This window comes from Stigmatopora nigra, chromosome 14 (assembly GCF_051989575.1).
Source record: "Stigmatopora nigra isolate UIUO_SnigA chromosome 14, RoL_Snig_1.1, whole genome shotgun sequence".
In the NCBI taxonomy this organism is placed as follows: domain Eukaryota; kingdom Metazoa; phylum Chordata; class Actinopteri; order Syngnathiformes; family Syngnathidae; genus Stigmatopora; species Stigmatopora nigra.
This window is the reverse complement of record NC_135521.1, coordinates 6080959-6096220: the sequence shown is the minus strand read 5'-3', so window position 1 is coordinate 6096220 and position 15262 is coordinate 6080959. Positions and strand designations below refer to the sequence as shown.

General features: G+C 38.8%; 1 protein-coding gene across 1 annotated transcript in view; it reads right to left on the bottom strand.

The window, feature by feature from the left end:
* The window catches only part of diaph2 (diaphanous-related formin 2), a 191244-nt gene that overhangs the window by 45896 nt on the left and 130086 nt on the right, over nucleotides 1-15262 (bottom strand). The gene's annotated exons all lie outside the window — the stretch shown is intronic.

Sequence of the window (15262 nt, the reverse complement as noted above, 5' to 3'; positions counted from 1 at the left end):
TTTCTCCCGGTGAATGGCTATTGACAGCCAACATCAGTTAAGCATTATCGCAGCGGCCACCTGACCTCGCCTAGACTAGAGCCCGGACACTCAGGAGACTAAAAGAGTTTGGGTACAAACAATACAGTAAATGCTTGAAGATCATCCATATGATGATAAACTCAATTCAATGCAAGCGGTGAGACAATATAGTGAGATTGAATACACCAACTGATCATTGCCTCAAAAGACACTATGGACACAAAAATAAGTCACCTCTACACCCGCAGCTACATCTGGTGATAGTAGGGCTGAGATTAACTTCAATAGGAGTAAATAAAGTTACAAAATGTACAGATAGTGCATTGGATATTTTGGTTACTTGGTCGGACTTTGGGTTGAAAAAAAAATACTATTGAACTCCTATTTACGGTTCGTTTGAGTAAGGGATTTTAAAAAATGACAGATATGAATCATTCACAAGCATGCCTGTGTTCTATCTAACGTAAGCCCCGAATGGTATGTTATCTTTGTTTGTGCATGTATAAAAAAGGGAGTGCAGGTGTGCTGGATTAGCATCAGTTAAGTGCCCTAGCACAGGATGGTACATTCTAGGTGAACTCCTGCTTTTCCAGACATGATTTATCGTCTCAGCTACTATAAACCCCTTTTATTTCTTACTTGGTAGACCTCCTTTAACCTTCACTTGAAAAGTTAAGAACAGGCAAAGTGACAGTGAAGTGCAGCCCTATAAACACATGGTAAAGCAAGCAGGATTGTGCGGCAGCACACTACAGAATGAAGACTGAGACAAATAGTGAACATGCCCTCAACTGGTTAGCTCATGACTTGCGGCAACAATTACTTCATTTAAAAAAATCAGCATCAATACATATAATTTAAAAAAATTGGGCGATGAGATGGATATATCCTGGCCCATGCTTGCCGGCTACAAAGTCAGTAGACTATCGATTCACAGATGACAGACGATTACGAGTCAAAAGTGTTCACAAGAAGAACAACAACACTTTTCAGAGAGGTGCTCAGGTTCTCAGGTCGAGAAATTAAATAATGTGTGGAAAAATGAATAAATGATTGTTACCTGAGCTTCTTTTAACTTCTCCCATTCCCTTTGTAACTATTTATTTGTGTTCCATGAGGATATTATTTCAGTATAGCACATGCATTATTGAATGCCAATGGCTTTGACCATCCATGTTCAGGTCACAGATGGAGCAACAACATTGAGGCAGTGGTTAGTTTTTACCGCCTGTGGCCTCTGGCACTTTATGTTTCTTCTCCTTCTCGGAATGTTGACTACACACTCTCCTCACGCCATATCCACACATATACTTGCACACAAACACTGCTGTATGCGTCCCACGGGGGTTTGACTGGACTAAGGCTGCCTCGGCTTCTTGTATTTCCACACCAAAGATATGTCATAGTGATGAGCATGGACACACACAAACACACCCACACAGACACACACACACACACAAACAAGCCCACGCGCACACACATACACATACTCATGACTGAGCTTCATTTCTTTCATAACTTCACATTAATGTCATGTATATTTTACCAATATATCATATGTACATTTATATACATTCCTGCTATTCGGTCCAGTAAACCTAACCAAGGTATTGACGATGAACCATTGTTAAATAAATAAATACAAATGATCTCGCAAAAATAATAGGTCTGCAGGGAATTCTGTAGAAACGATAACATTAGGATACAATTACTACCTATTTTTCTCAACAGCTCATTTCTGTGCCTTGTTTGTTTATTTTTTCTTTTCTACATTGGACAGTGAGTAAAGATAATGTTGCGATTAATTCTCTTATAATTGCATGTAGCTGTTTCGTTTGCTGCTTTTCGGAAGCTAATAGCCTGGCCAGGATAAGCAGTGTTGAAAATGAATGGTGTCAACATTGCAGTATGTCCACATTTCTCACTTGAAAGCCTTATTTTTAACTGGAACGTTAATGTGCCAAAAATGATGCAATTAATGATGTTCTTAGCATCAAAAAGAGAAAAAAACTCCAATTTAAATGTTCTATTTTTCATATAAATAAATATATATTTCTTTTACAATGACCACCACAGAGGAAACAAACCTTGTGTTACCTATACGAATGAGCAAATTATCAAAAATGCAGCATAATTAAGGGGAAAAAAACTGTACAGTGGGGACCAAAAGCCTCCTAAATAAATCTCCTCCAACCCAGTTCCATTAATGTTTATTTAATGTTTGTTTTTTTCCCGTGTGCTCACTGGGCCCTCCATCCATCGCCCCACACTAAGCCTGCTTAGAGCATGGCTGCTCCCTTTAGCCTCACACCGACTGCCAAACAGCCCCTGTGGGCCAAATTACACCAAGGCTGCCCATTGGCGATGCACAGTCGAGTGACACAAGAGCATGTGAGATTTATGACGGGATGCAGGGAGACGTACGGAACGGGAAGAAATTCCAGGTGACTCAAGAAGACGTGGTGATTGAAACTAAAGGACAACAAAGAGAGCCATTTCATTAATACTATGCTGTTAGCCTCACGTTGATGCAGATGGGATTTGCCATGTGCGAGTGTGTGTGGTCATACAAGGGGAGCGAGGTCTGTAGGGGAGGCAGGAAAGAAGCTGACAGTGTCCAGCGTTGGGAGCACAACGTAGACGCTGGAGCTGTCACAAGGAATTAGGCAAACAGCCACATTCCGGAATTTGCTATGTGACCTAGCCATGGAGTGAATGGAAAGAGGTGCTGCATGCACTATAAATTGTCTTTATAGGCTGCATAGCCTAGTTTTGTATTCAAAAAGCTGCCAGTAAGTGGGACAGTTCATCTATTTTTGTTGTTGTTGTTGTTGTTATTTTTAATTAATACCTATAATTTCATTTTGACATGATTTCCGGTGTAAAATATGTGATTTATTTTAATTAAAATGTTAAAATTAACACCAAATAATCATTGCTATTAATTAGAAATGAAATAACATTGTGTAATAAACTGACACAAAACAATTTTACTAATTACAAACCATGGCATAGTTTTAAAGGTGAGGAAGATATTTTCAGTGTGCTTCAAGGCTAAAATGGTTGAAAAATAGTCCAGTTTAAGCAATAAAAAAATCATCCTGTATGATGTTCTATTTACACAACCCCTCGCTTACTCAGGATGAGCTTTAATGTAATGTAACCAGACAAGTTTAAAAACATGGGATTTGATTGGTCTGAATTAGTAAACAGGCTCCTTACTATATATTACTCACCAAGTTTGTGTTAAAAAAATGGCAAACACTTTCAGCATGAACATGTGAGTAATCTGCGTTTCTGTTTTATGTTACGAATACAATAATACAAAAATTGAAATGAAGCATGTACTAGGCTAGACATGATTTAATATGTACAAAACCCAAATGCCTCAGTGGGCCAATAGTCTGCAAATTGCTGGACTTTGTCCAAAGTCGTCAGAGCAACTTGGATGGCAACCAACCAGAGAGATACTCCCGTTTGGCCAACCCATCTGCACATAATACACACAGTGCTAGATTAGAGAGGGTGCCAACAGGGTGGTAGTGATTAGTTGAAGCCACCCTCTCCATGTGTTGTAATTAATGCAGAGCATCAGTGCACTCTGCGGTTTGGTCACTCAAATACTCAATCTTTTCATCCGATTACCCTCGATTGATGAATTGATACAATAGTAAAAAATGAGCAACACTTTTGAATATGTATTTTCTGGCTAGATGGTGGAAGAAGTCATTAAATATTTGAAATTGTAAAATTTCCCAACGTTTTTTTCCTTTTTGCAATCAATTCACATACAGTATATAAGTGATCTAGTCTTGACAACAGCCAAGAACATCTCTACACAGCTGGAACAGAACATATTGGGGTAGTTCAATGATCAATGGATTATTCCATTCTATTGTAAGGTAATCTTTAAGCAAAATGACCATTACCAATCCAATTCCTGTACATCTTACGTATTTGAAAGCCCTGTTCTGCAGGGTTTATGAGGCAACGTTGACCTCATTTTGAACAGGTGCATGAGCAAAATAGCCAAAGAGTTTAAGAACTATGTTCCTCCACATACATTTTCAACGAATTTGGGCGTTACATCATCTATGGTCCATGATACCATCCAAAGATTCAGAGAAACTGAAGAAATTACTCCATGTAGTGGAAAGATTGAAAACAAACATCAAATGCCTAAGACCTTCGATACCTCAGGCGGAACTGCATCAAAAACTAGCATTTCATTTCATGTTAAAATTCACTTTGTGCCTCAAAATCCATCCAGGGTATGAACACGTTTGGGCTTAACTGTAGCCTCATATATCGATGATTTCACTTTGATAGGAAAGTACAATATCTCAAACCCATGCATACGAAATTCAAATGACCTTGATCGACTTTTACTATCCATTGTTTCTTTCTCTAACCGGAAAACCGAGAGCAAGTTTCACAGTGTGCTCGTCAATGTATTCCGCAGCCTAAAATATTCATACCGGTTGAGAGGAAGGCCGCCTTTGCTTTAACATTCAAAGCCCCTCACAACAATGCCTGGTCGCTGCCCGAACAATTCGATAATGACTACATGTGATAAAGGGAGAGATAGTTCATCCATTAGATATGAAGGGATTACAGCTATGGGAATGACCTGTTGAGTAGTGAATCACAAATGGAGAAAATGCGAAGGAAGTTTGGCTATAATGAACTTACACTCGAGAGTCAAAGGCACACACAAGCACACCAGCATACAAATATTTAGAATAAAATGTTCAACTTGAATGCACGGTTTCATCCAAATCACAAGACATCTCACAAATTATTTCTGTCTTTTCTCGTGCCACCTCAACATACCGACATGTAAAACAGTGTCAATATGTATATTTACAAATCTGAGCCTTTTCAAATCTTAAAAAGGTCAAGTCTTTTGCTTCCACCAACACTGATTTATAATATAAATATCAATCTCTGCCATCCATGTCAACTATAAACAAAGTGCTCACATACCATTGTATCATTTAGTAAGTCCACCTCCGAATATTTTATCCCATATTAGGAAATAAAGACTAATCAGATTAATGTAAAATTCACAATAGACACATTAAAGCATTGACTCAATTAACTCAATGCACATGAAGCCTTGTTCATAATTAGGAGAATTATGCATAGGATTCGATCGTTTAAAAATGGCATAATGTGTTCATTTGACTTTAGCTTAAAAGGTGCTACACAATAGCCAAGTCACTTAGATGGTATAACACGTTGTCATGAGGATATGGTGCCTGTGGTGTTGCCATGGCAACGGCAGATCACCTACTCCATTGGTCCATATCGCTTTTCTAATAAAGGTTAACATTTTAATGGGTGACCATAATGACCACGAACCGCTGCAATAGAACAACATCTTTCTTTCTCAAACTGAATTTCAAGGCTTCCTATTTGCAATTTTCAAAGTCCTTCATAGAGTAATATTAACATCTTTTTTTAAAGTCTATCCAACGTTAGTGACTAATCTTTTCTTTACAAAAAGCCACGGCTAGATGGTGATGGGAGAAAGATGGCAATCTAAATTGATACAGTCACAGAAGTTACCAAAAGTGTATTGATCACGTTCCAAAGTTAGATCAGTGGCCCAGCAGTGTAGCCCTATTCAATGTTTTTATCAATTCTTCAGAATGCAATCATTGGGCAGGTCAGTCTACAGTGTGGGTGTGCTCCCTGGTAAATACGATAGAATTTCAGTGTGGATTAGGGTGTGTGGACAAAAAAAATGTAGCTAATATATTTGAAATCCTGAAGCTAATGAATCCCATTATGAGACCATCTGGAGGACATTTCTTGTTCCAATTTCATGATGTGTCTTAAGTGTAAACTGAGAAGTTAAGACTGGATGTAACACAGTTTTTAAGCAACATTGATAACATTATCAATCGACACAGTGGCCCGTGAAATGAGCTGGTGGACATTTGTGAAAAAACTCTAGCCTATTAAAAGAAGAAAAAAATGCAGTCTCAGGAAAAAAAGCCAATGTACTTTCATATGGTTTCTTATAATTGCCAGAAAGACAGAAACGCATGGTGGGGAAATTCAAACAATAAGTGATGATGGCTAAGTAATTAGACTTATTGTACAGAAGGGATACCCTTCCTCCTTTATTAGATTACACTGATGTCGGCAGCAGACAAAGATTAAGCACAGGAGGTGGAGACGAGTGGGGAAAGGAATATTGGAGCCGTCTCCATTGGCAACACGCAGACACCGAGGCTATTTTTAGCCAATTAATTTAAGGCTCTAAATAATTAACTGATAATTATCTGGCAATCAGCGGTGAGATTAAGCGATCACCCTGGGGTTTTTTCCTTTTTTTTTCCTGTGGTGTGTCTCAGCAGTTTGACAGAGGGCACTGTCACAAAATCAGTTGTCGGAGATAAAATGAATTGAATCTGAATGCATTTCGTCAATGATGGAGCCTAATGACTGACAGAAAACTGGCAACCAGAATGTGGAAGGGAAAAAAATCCGTGTGTGGCAGCCATCTTCTTACTGACATACTCTCACTACTAACGCATATGTAAATGTAGATATTATACTTGGAAATGATTGAGCTACCATTTTGAAGGAAGTCCAATAATAGCACGGAGTAGAATGTTTCTCCTTCAACGTCAAACTACACTTGAACAAAGAGCAATGAAGAGTTACTATGACGAACTAAACCTCTGGATATGACAGCATAGATTGTGTTGCCCAATAAGTCAACATGTTATCACAATAGTGTGCCAGTTAGTGCATGCAATTTAAATCCATCAATAGTCTAAATGTGAAGATGAAGTAGTAATGTATTAAGACATATATCAAGAAGATTCAGATGAGCAATTCAGATTAAGGCAATACGTTATGATGTGTTGATTGTATGTTTCATATCGTTGTTTTTGCAAATATTGCTGCAAAGACTCCAAAACCTAAATTCCACGAGACACAGAACCAATGCCACCGGATCAACTATGCAGGCATTATAATAAATACCAAAAAAATGCATTTAAATCAAGAAAATTGCTCTTTTTGACGGATGCTGCTGCAAAAAAATAATCAAGCCACAAATGGAAATGCGGCCATGCTTCTCTTTTTTAAGATCTTTGGATGAGCACAGAGACAAATAGTTTGACCACATATTGTGGTTTAGTGCAAGCTCAGGTTGACAGGCCTACCTGGCCTACCCACTGAGCAACCTTTTATAAAATCAATTCCAGCACTAAACACAACTGCCCCGCGGAGCGCCGCCTTGTTACAGCCCTTTTCCTTCCACAAGAGGAGGGAAAACACAGACATACCCGTGAATTACAGCCTCTCCAGATGCCCACCTCTCTCATCTCCCCCAACCTGTCTTCTCCCAGTATAAGGACCAGACAGCAGCACTGTCAGTGATATAGAACAAAAAGACAGCAATTCCACATTTAAACTGGGCATTCTCCTGCCAATTACTGTCCCATGAACAGAAAATGTGGCACTGTGTGGGGAAATCATTGTTATTCGCTTGATGGGTCAGTGTCTGTCATGCCAAAATGTTTACCTGGCTTTTTATAAAGACTAAAATGTCATTTTAACAACAACATTTTGGTCTTTATAAAAGACATCATTTTTCTAAGCTAAACTGCATTTTCATTTCTTCACTTTTTAATGCTTTGCCCATGTATATATAATCATTTAGCAATTTTGTTGGTGTACTTTGCATCTCAATTGCAAATTTGTTGAAGCGGATTCAGCTAAATTGCTATGTAGGAGGAAAGGGCAGGGATTAAGGATGAATATAGTTCATATTCTAAACAGAATGCAATCCAGGCAAACTTGTTCAAAATGACATTCACATAGTATATTAATCAAATGTCATCATTGTCCTTAAAATAACCTATTCACCAATTAGCGAGTATTTTTTTCTCTAATCATAAACCTGTTCAAAATACATTTTGCCAGTCTGGTGATTCTATTGATGAATATGGCAATAGCTCAAATTATCTATCTATAGCTGAAACATATTGATATTATCATCATCATCCTAAATCAATCAAGTTTATCATCCAACACAACAAGACAATCCCTTAAAGGATTCCACTACAAAATAAAGATCCCTTCATAAAGGTAATGTCTACTGACAGTAATTATAGATTTACTAGTAAATACCTAAACTAGTAAGAGGGTTTTACAAAAAATAAATAAAGACAAAGTTGGAAACCTTCACGTGGTGTCTCCTGAGAGGCCGCTCGCCGCGGCCTGCGAATTCCAACAAATACCACTCAGAGCTGCCAACAAGGAACGTGGCACCCTACGTTTTTCATCCAGCCGGAGACATTTGACTGCCCCTCACCTCCGACTACCCCCCGGATGAAATAACCCGCGTTCCAGTGGCAACTCTAGCGCTATCTGAGGGCAATCCTCAGGCGCTTGTAGTGTAACAACAACAACAACAACAACAACAACAACAAACCAACAATAAGCAAGAACAACAATCTACTGCTAAATTGTAAGCTTATCTTAGTTTTGATCCATCCTCTACACGCTGTCATACTTCATATTTACAAACCCATCATAGTAGTAGTTGTTATAACCCTTGCTTTCATTAATATGCACATAGTGTTCCCAAAATTTGTAAGCTATCAATTCAATTCTGGTGGAGTATTGCAAAAGAATAGATATGACGTTAGATGTAAAGTTCTGATGCCTTATTGAGTTGCCTGTCATTCAAAATCAATAAGTTATTCAAATGTGGGTGTAGCTATTTCAACAGCCTGTCTTTATTCAACAATGAATATCTTTTTATATCAAGTGTGGGCTTGACTTGAATAGGAATATTGTTTGAATTAAAGGGTAACAACAAAGACATTTTAGAGGTCTTTGAATCTGAGAAGCACGAACATATGTATGTATGTCCTCGCGAGTAATCTCACCACCCGTTCAGATCCTGGGAAAGAATTACAGTGCGTCTAACGGGCTTAGTCATTGTGAGGGAGCAGGAGGAAGATAAGAGACTGGACAGCTGTGATGAGGGACTGACAACAAGAAATCAAAGTAAAAGATGTCAGAGGGACAACGTGCGAAGCGAGGGAGATATGGGTGCCTCATCTTTTGAAAAGTAGTATCACCCCTGTGGACATGAAAGAGGAGACGGGGATTATGACTAATTTCTATTCTACTCAATGAAAAGATATCAGACATTATTTTTAGCTACGAGAATGACAAAATCAAAGATTTGACGACTATAATGAATCGGATTATTTGACACTTGCGGTAGCAATAAGTGCTTTCGTAGGGGGTTTAGGAACTATACTAGGGTTAAATAGATTGATCTTCCCTCAACAGTCTTTCATGCGGGCCAAAACCTGAAACAAATCTGTTTTTAATCAACCCTAAGAAAGTAAAGCTCAGTATAAGGCTTAGTATTTATTTGAGGATAGTGAACGCCTGTTTTACGCATAGTTCACATGTAATATGATAAGAAGATATTGTTGAGGGATTAGGTAAACTTCCCGGGATCTATTAGGGGATTTGTTGCACTGGATGTCTTTTCAGTCATTAATTCACTAGCTAAACTATACACATTCTTAGCTATCAATACACACAAGGTACAGCGACATCTTAAGAACAGATCCAGGGTGCATAATATGGCACCCGGGATTTCATATGGGTGTTGCTGTGACTGGGAGGGTTAATGAGTGCCTTGAATTGGTTAGATGCAATTTGAATTAAAAGTGAAAACAAATACCACAGAGACCAATCAATCTAATGAGCAACACAGTTTCAGTCAAATTGGTTCCGTCAGAATGATTTTGTTCTATTAGTAGCATACAGTAACAGAAATGGAAGGGATTAACAGGATGAAAACTTAAAAAACAATCTGCAAAACAATTGGTCGAAAGCCACATATTCTAGTGGTATAATTCACACATTGGCAATTGCCAGCCTATCGTACATTACACAACATCCTGTAGAGCTGTCACAATTGTATTTCTCTTTAGCGAGGGGAGAATGCCAACAAGCCAAACAGTGTTTCTGCAAAGAGCCTAAGGGCTGGCCAGGTGAAACTCAATCCACTTTTTTTCTGCCTCCTGTTGGAAATCTATTAGAGACCAATAAGAATGTTGGAGCGAGAAGGTCTGAGATATTTCGGGTCAGCCTCGGAGGTTAATTGTTCAGTCGCCTGTCTGGTCAGTGAGGGGATCACTGTGTGAAACCAATCCTGAAGGCAGGGGATGGACAGGGAGGCTGGATAGCATTCGGCAGATTAGAACACTTGATGAGAGAGGCAGGGGGAGGGAAGGAGGATTTGCTGGTTTGAGAGAGTGAGTAGTCTTTGCTTTTAAATTGACACTTTCACAAGACAGCCAATGCTAATTGGCTCTGGATGCACAAGGCGCCAGTTTGCCTATGGTTATGCATTGCCAAAAAGATCAGTGAGGTTCACTTTTATAATATGGACATTAAATTGGACTAGTTTACAAAGTGGGCACTATTCATCTTTATGCTTTTTATTCTGCCTTAAAACTTTGTATTACTTAGTATGTTTCAATAGAAAAAACAACAACCGCCTCCTACCCCTTTGTCCAGTGACCATTTGCCAAGAGACATCAATGGCATTCCCTTTAGTTCATGTTCTACATTTGGGATAAAACAGACCCAAACACGTGTAAACAGACACTCATATACACACACATGGATGCATGGAAGCGACAAGAGTCCCACATACAAAATGTCCCTCGTCACCTTGCTGAGGGATGAATTACTTTGCAGCTGTCCTCAATCATTTTAATCACTTCTGTGGAAAATGTCGCTTTATGTACTGCCTGCCAGCTATCTAACATACACACATTTGCGCAATGCCATCTCGTAAATAAAATAATAAATATCTGGAAATACAATAACCAGGCCATTGTCTCGCCAGGCACACTTCCGTTATGTAGCAGGTTTATTTATTTTTTTGTCCCCTCTATTGTCGACATCAATTTGTCTTGGCTACAAACAATGAAAAAAAAGTTGAAATAGTCCTAAGAAAAAACTGGAATACATGCACACCTCAACTGGGACAAGTGACACTTGTAGTGAAAAGTCATACGCCGGCAGTTGAGGAAAATTGATGGATTTGGCGATATGGAGGCTGTGGTCTAAGACACGATAATGGATACACTCTACTTAACCTGATTTAGGGCTTTTAGTTTCTAGAGAGAAGGGGGGGGGGGCACTACATTCAACACATCAGTCAAAACTTGACAGGTAAACAATAACCTGCACAACGAACAACCAATTTCCTGTATTTATACTGCTCATTTCATCTGACTGAGTATAGACACATTTCATCAAAGGGGAGAGTAAAAGCAAAATGCCTTCTGCTGCTTCCTCCCAATAACTTAAACATTATGAACAACCACAATGGGAGTACATTAAACATTCCCTTTCTCCTTATCTAAGCAGCTAAACAGGACAGGTGAAAAAAGAAGTCCCTGTGATCAGTCAGAACAAAAAAAAAACACCAAATTTTGAAAAAAAATTGAAGGCTTTACTGCAGGGACAAAACGTACATTTTTCCACCACTTGTGCCAGAACTTTATCTCACTGTGTTGGCAAAAGAAGACTTAAAAATTAATATTTGCTTGTGCAATAAAACAAATGGAGTGTGGCAAAAACAAAATGCATTTTGTGGCATCTTTGAATGTGTTTTTTTTTCCAATATCTTCTCATGTGAGGATACAGTTGGACAGTGTAACTTAAATCTGCATAACACACATTGAAAAATGTATATCATGTAGATTTGCACACTTGGACTTGCTCCATGCTGAGATCCAAAGAATATAATGAAACTGTATTTTCATATTACTTCCCACAAATAATACACATCATTATGGCTGAGAAATATGGGTGTTCAAACAACAACAACAATAACAAAGGAGTCCATTATAAAAGGAGCTCTATGGTCGATGTAGTTTCAGTGTTCTTTGACAAGGATTGAATTCTACAAGATATCAGGACAAAAACCTCAGGGATCAAGCATGAGGCATCATGGAAAGTCAATTCAAGGTCGGCTTCTGGAAGATATATTGTATATCGCTAGGATTTTCACCCACCTAGACACATTGTCAATCTTCGGTCATATGAGTGTCTTGTACACCAAAAGTCTTCACAACAACAGATGAGCACGACAACCTACATCAATTTGACAGTGGTCCAATGGAGTTTAAGTACTTTATATTTTTAGTTGAATCTAGGATGTTAGTATTTATTCAATTTAGAATATGTTTTACTTAAAGGTTTAATTGCAAGATGTAGTCAGTAGAGTTAAAAAAAAATCTAAAATGTGGTTCTTTTAGACAGCTAGACCAGTAGTTGTAACTGCATTATACTTTCCGTATAACAACCTCATTAAGCCACTTTTCTTTATCAATATGTTCCACTCACTGTCTAGTGTGACAAACAAGAATAGTCGTAATATTCAAAGCATTCTGACCTTGCTTTGAAACCATGTCACTTGACGGCATGATAATAAAGAGCACTATTCAGCCACTCATGGCTGCATATATGGCTGTTAGTCCTTGAATAAAGGGATGGTCCCTTAATACTACTCACAGTGCAAGTAGATATCATTAAATGACACAGAATCGAGTTCAGATATTCTAAGTTTATGTTGTCAGCATACAATACCCCTTGAATCTTTCAAACTCAACAATGGTTGACGGCCAATGCGTCCTGGCATGCATTTGCCAAGTGAATATGTGAAATAGTTTGGGAGGGAAGAAAGACGTAAAAAAAACCAACTTATTTTTCAACAAGTCTCTCTGTTCCTGGGATGCACATCATGTTGCTCTCTTCAAACTGGGTGGGTGACTCTGACATGCCTGTGCTCAGAACCAGCCCTCTGTGTGATTGATGGTCCTCATTTAGTCAATTAATGGAGACTCCCCCGTTGACTACACTCAGACTGCTGTTTGTAATTGTTAGTCTTTCTGACTGTCACTAATTCATTTTAATTAGCAATGTAGTATTTCCAGCGTCTCCACGCTACATTGGCAAACTCGCCAAGTTGAGTGCAAAGTGACATCCAGCGTTAGTGGCTATCATTAATCTGTTCATAAATGGGAGACGCTAAACTGCTTCGTTCGAAAAAGGCAACTTGTTTTGTTCTTATAAGTGTATCTTGTAGTCAATTAGCCAATGAGAGGCAATTAATACACTTAATCTGCATAATGAAGCGCTTAATTGCTTGCAACTGTGCAAGAGCAGTCGATAAGATAGCCTTATCATGGACATGGAAGAGCAGGGTGGAAGAGGGAGAAGCCACAATCACCACCCAGTTGTCAGAACACCTGATAGTAAAAAGGAGCATTACACACACAGAAAGATTCAAATTAAGACTTAAATACAATGCTTATTGCTTAAATATTTTCTATTTTCTTTTTGTTAGCAGGCAGTTTTACCCCTAGACATTCTCACCATACAGTAGGCACTTTGTTCACTATAGGAGTGGCAATCTAAGGCAATTATTGTTATCCTACCCTTAAGAATCATTCCCTTGCTATCTAAAATAACTCAGATGGATTATTTCCAATATGCATGGACAGCCGTGTGCATCTTTTCAAGTGTCAATCTTTCAACTATTTCTGTCCACTATTTAACTTGAACCCCCCTTTACTCTCAAATCATTAATGCCTCATATTTACTTTACAAATAACACCCATGACGTTCTTCTCAAACGAGCCTTCAAAAGGAATAATGAGCTAACAATTCAGGGATTTTGTTTAAGCATCAAATGGGAGCAAAATCATGAGGCATGACGACGAAGAGTGAGGATGGTTGAGCAGACCGACGCGCCTGGTCTACTGCGGGATTAGACTTAAGCAACAAGTGCTCAAGGGGGGCTTTGCATCGAACCCAGGAGCCTGTGACAAATGAGGGTTGCTGGGCTTCTGCCTATTACTATCCCAATAAGCTCAGGCCCTTTGGGGAAGCAATGAGGTACGCATTGGCTTCTGATTGACTTCTGCCACTAGGTCTTTTAAGCCCCACCAGAGCAGAAATAATCATCAGTTGCCTTGGCTTCAGAGTCCGAGATGAGGAGTGGATTCACTCCTAGTTACCAAGTAAAGGTAACCTGTTCGTCATTTGCGTTACTCAAAACACAATGAAGATTATATACCGTTATTTAAGTATTTATGACAGGCGCAAATCACATACGCAGTTGATTGCTGAAAATATGTTAGACCTCAAACTGGCGACACCTTTTGTTTTATTTGTAAAGCGCTAGCAAGATTGTAACTCTAATGACAAAGATCTATAAAATGGAAGCTTCTTCATTTTCATTTCCTGATATTGTAGCTTTCACTGTGAAGGTAAAAAATCATAATCTTAGAAATTAACCTCTGGTATTTCCCTGGACCAAACATATTGACGAACAGGGCCACATTAATCCACAAGGAAACCTATAGGACTAAAAGGGCATAGTGAGGGTTCCACTAAGATCTTGATTCACAAATGGGTTAACCTCTCTTATGTAAACTTTCCATGCTTCAATGCCATACCTCCATCTACCATGGGAGCTAGTGGCTGCAGGGCCCATAATCAGGCTTCCTCTCCTGGCTAATGGAGCTGTCACATATGGCCCAATTGCAGAGCCTAACAAGACACTCATTGGTGAACACAGCGAAATGCTTATGTGGCTAGAGAGTGATGTGACACTCGTGGCTGTAGGATGGTTGCAGAGTAGATAAGGGAATTGTAACATTGACACAAAGTGAAGTGTATATATTATCAAAGTTGGAAAGAATACATAGGGCTATGCAGAAGAAAATAACAAATTCAAGGGTGGAACTTTTGCCACCATAAAAACTGTTTAAATCTACAAGCATTGATTACACTATTATTGGAAGAAGTAAATACATAAATAAATTGGACCAACCTATCATAAACATTTATCACAAGTCTATGCCACGTAAGGGAAAACACTGTGCCAAGTAAGACATTCCACAATAATTCACTTCAGAATAATATGCTTTGATATTCCAATTAGGATTAGAACCTGACTTTGTCCGCTTACATAATCACACAGAACAGCCAGAACTGCATCACGTCTCCAGTCTAATGCAAGTTATTAGCTTAAGGGGCAGTCTTTCAAAAGAAAATCCAGCTGACTTCATACGAAAGGCACAATACACCCTAGACTGCTCGCCAGTCAGCTGCAGGGCACCCCAAAAGACAGACGACCATTCATTTGCACTCAGTCATGCCA